We start from the raw sequence: 4327 nt of genomic DNA, 5'->3' as shown, positions 1-4327 counted from the left end.
GTTAACTGAATGGCAGATTCTGGAAGCTAATATTTTTAGCGCTCTAATCTGATATCGTGTTTCTTGTCCGTGCCGAGCTCAGTTCACCACCCGGAAAATTAAGTTTGCTGCTCCGTAAAAAAGGGCCGAACAAGTGTCGGGCCACAGATTACTCTTCTCCCCGATTTTCACACTTTGCGCCGTACTTTATTTACCCCAACAGTAAATTGTTTTATATTCTTTTAAGATTTGGACTTAACCGGATTTCATTGTGAGCGGGATTTGATCTGGACGTTGTTCATCCGATAGGGATTTCATTTTTTATTTGCTAATGTAAAACTTATAGAACAAATGAGAATTCAATCCTGAGAAAAGGAAAAGGTTTGGTTCCATCTGTTATGTGCCGTATGAAAATGAAGAAAGTGCGGAGGGGTTTTATCAACAAAGTTCGCTAATGAAGATTCTTCACCCTAAAGGGTGGCGTACATTGGGAAAATGATCGGGTAGAAGAAGTTTTCCGCAGTTTAGCAAGCTGTGGAAGAAATAACTCTGCGGGTGCGAGATCAGGAGAACCAATTCACCCATTTCCATAGCATAGTCGCATGCAGGAAAAATATTGGATTTAATCCTTTATGGTTAGAGATACAATACGATGAGACGGGGATTATAAAGGAGCAGCTTTATTCGAGGGACAACACTGTCAGCGCAAAATACCTAATCGCAGTAATCGCATCGTGGGCCAAAGCGGATCAAGTGGCCCCGTTTTGATTAATGGTTACCCAATATGATGCGGCGGTAATTTCAATTTATCTACCCGGAGCACGCGGACATTCGCCGGAAACAAAAACCGAAATTTATGACCAGTTAAGGACGATCGCGTTTTGTTCGCAAATTATGCGTTTTGCACCCGTAATGACCGATGACGACAGCTCAGCTCGTGCGTTACGAATCTGATTTAAATCGACGGATTTATCGGATCATTAACAGTCTTTTTTTCAATCGCCACATTAATAGCTGTTGGTTTGAAGATGCGTTTGCAACTGAGTTGACACCAGAACCAACTGCGACACAGCTTTAATTAGGTCTGAGTAACACAGTGGATTTGCAGGTGTTCACAGTGTGTTGATACAGCGACACAGCGCGCCACAACAGTTTTCAGTTGTTGGGAAATAAAAACAGAAGACGATGAATTTCGTGATGTCGAGTGGTTCGCGATTTGAGTCAATCGCGGAAAAATTCAACGTATTTTGTTCGGGAACTCGTCTTTGCGACTTTAACCGATTGCAATTTTCCGAGATGCAGTTTTTAAAGAAAATCGTTCGTTTTTCCACAAATTTCAAAATTTTCAAATGGGCCCGATATCAACAGTTGCGCAGAAAATTTACACATGCAAAAAGCTGTTTTTCCTTAAATCCACAAAGAAAAGATTGATCATTTGCCTTGGAAAATCGTCTTTTCGACCTTCAAACTCTTATAACTTTTAAGATCCTCAACTGATTTCAAGTTTGCTAAACACGATTTTTAGACCAAACCACTCTTTTTAGAAAGAATTTTCAATGATCGAAATAGGGCCCGTATTAAGAGAGTTAGCAATTTATTCATACTGAAGGATCTAATGCGCCATATAATTACAATAACCGCGAAATATTCATAATATGCGTGTCATTCGCATTAGTGTTTGCCATCATTCAAAGTATTTATTTTATCCGAAGTCTGCCATCTTGAATGAGACTAAATGTTAAGTGTTGTTAAAAGTGCCGCGTCGTAAGAGACGCGGCGCTTGGACGCACAAGTGTCTTAAGACACAGTATTACACAGGCCTAGTTTTAATAGCACTAGAAAAATGTTAAATATTCTATCTATTATGAGCACGAGCGTATTCGAGAATATTAGTACATCAATAATTTATTTCATCTTTACTGTTAGAGCCTAAAACCAGTACTTATTTTAAAAAACCGTTGCGTCATTGTATGAATTTTCTGCATAACTTTGTTTCTTCCAAAATATGTACGTTTTTCAGTCAGTTGCATGAATTTCCATAGAATAGAATTCCATTTAAAATGTAAAATAACTGTATAAATATTCACGAAAAGAATACTCTCTCTTCCTGTTTCCTGCCATACATACCGAAATCCCTTCCGTTTTTACGAAAAGTTTACAATGGTTCCCTATGAAGTCTGCAATAATGCATTTTGTTCTTTTATACTTCAGCTAAATTACGCTTCTGAATCCAATTTAAAGTTGGCAAAATGAGGAAAAATATTGTTCGGGTTAAATTTAAGGAAGAATACAATCGATGCGCCGTCACCATCAAATCAATAATAATCCATCTCCCCTGGCAACCCCACGGATGTTCTCCGTGGTTGCCCGGAAGGACCGTCGCGCCCTCTCCTGTCCCAGCCATGAAGTAACGCCCATGTTGCCACTCCCGTCCTGGGTGTGACCCGCCTACCAGTGTTGCCGCTCGGGGCTCCGTTTCCCCAGGTTGCTTACAATATAGTTTTTTCTGATCAACCTAGAAGAAATTTCTTGTTAACAGACGACTCAATTCTGATTTATTTTCTTCGCAACAATATTATTGCCAAATAAGAGTACTATTTATCAATCTGTAATAAAAGACGTGAGGAAATCCTGTCTTTTTTAACGACAAGAATTTTTGAGGCGAAATATCCACCCATCGGATTGTAAAAAAATGAATTCGCCTCAACAATATCTAACTTATCTAAATTAATTTATTTTCGTTCTGTGCGCAAACTGATGATGCTCATGTGTTGCTGCAGCTGTTTGGGGCGCCGACTGCCGATGCACGATCATCCAAATGATCGGTTTAGTATATTTCTGGGCTGTTGATTGCTTGAAGTATTAGTAACAAACCAAGACAGTCAACTGAAGGAAAAATGAAAAGGAGGCAAAGGTTTTTATGAGCTAAGATCAAGGCATATTGGCGTAGGCCCGGCCGCCATTAAATACCTTATTCCATTTTACAAGTGAGGCACTAAATTTAAATCTGGAACCGTCATAAATTCTACTAAGTAAGATTGCCCTTACTTGCGGTGGAAATCAAGCCCGAGTTTTCCAGTAATTTATGTTTGGCCGGGGAGGGCGCGATAATCGCGAATGGCAAAAAAGATAACAAAAGCCGATTTTCTTCGACGGCTACTCGGGATTCACTTTCAGTATGCTTTTTAGTGCGCCTAGTCACTAACCGGTTGACATTTGTTAGGATTACTCATTCCCCTCTACAATAGAAAATAAACGCTTAGGAAATATCAGAATAGGATAGAATATAATATCTTTAAGAAGCATTAGTTCTTTGGCAACTGTTAGAAAACCTCTAATTATTATCTGTACATATGCATGCACACTTTCACAATGGATGAAAAATTGGTTTTTAATGACGCCAATTTTGGCAATTGAATGCCGAATCTGTTAAATTCTAGACACCAAATGAATAACGTCCGCGTTCTCTTGCAGATGAATGTTAAGACTTAAACGTTGTGATTTATAGAAGTCAAAATATGAAAAAGCCGGCAGTCAGTGAACAATTCAAGTCCTTTCTTGAACAGATAAATCATTCGGGAAACTACATTTTCCCGGTCCGAGATGTTGTTGAGTTGTAAGAGCGCCTCTTCCAGAGAAAGGGTTCACTACAATTAAGTTAATGGTCCTGAAACAAGATTGCATTCGGTTGACAGTTGAACTGTTCCCTGATAAAATTGTCTCTACTTACTTGGCTAAGTGAATAATAACGCCGACTTAAGCGGGAATAATGGCAAGCCGTGTCGCAACAATAAAGTCCACCTTTTCGCGAGAATCTCTTGGCCAAATCATTGGAAACCCCGTTAGGGTAAAACCAATAAAACTCCAAGTTAGAGTTAAAGTGAGCCTTTATCGCAGTGACCCGCAGCATAACAAATGAACCGATGAAACATTTACGGTAACTCGGGCACTTCTGGACAGATCTAGATGGTCGAGACTGGAATACTGATGTAATCAGGTTGCCAGGAACGTGGAGAAATTTGACCATTTGTTTGATGTGCGTTAGGCTGTGAACACTATGCGTCCATATTTTTGTGATATGCAATTCTACTAGGAATTTAAGATTTTTATTTATATAAAAATGAAAATATTTTGCTTTGCCTGCGGTTCTCTTTGCCTGAACTCATTTCCTGAGCTGAAAAATTGGATTATACATTTTTTTTAAAGCTATAGATCATATTTTACATGGTGCATTAGCGATTTCTAATCCATAATCTTCTGTTATCTATGAAATTAGAAAAATGATCGTCGTTTTGTGCAAGGGTGGCGCAAGATTATTGCAAAATTTCATGTTTTCCGTCCCGTTTTG

At 38.9% G+C, this 4327-nt stretch overlaps 1 protein-coding gene across 1 annotated transcript in view; it reads left to right on the top strand.

Annotated features, from left to right (window-relative positions):
* The window catches only part of LOC109537508 (protein sine oculis), a 181996-nt gene that overhangs the window by 103233 nt on the left and 74436 nt on the right, over positions 1 to 4327 (top strand). The gene's annotated exons all lie outside the window — the stretch shown is intronic.

Source organism: Dendroctonus ponderosae, unplaced genomic scaffold, assembly GCF_020466585.1.
Source record: "Dendroctonus ponderosae isolate FM_Combo_2020 unplaced genomic scaffold, Dpon_F_20191213v2 Dpon_F_20191213_3, whole genome shotgun sequence".
Lineage (NCBI taxonomy): Eukaryota > Metazoa > Arthropoda > Insecta > Coleoptera > Curculionidae > Dendroctonus > Dendroctonus ponderosae.
Note: the sequence above shows the minus strand (reverse complement) of the source record. Positions and strands in the feature narration are given on the sequence as shown.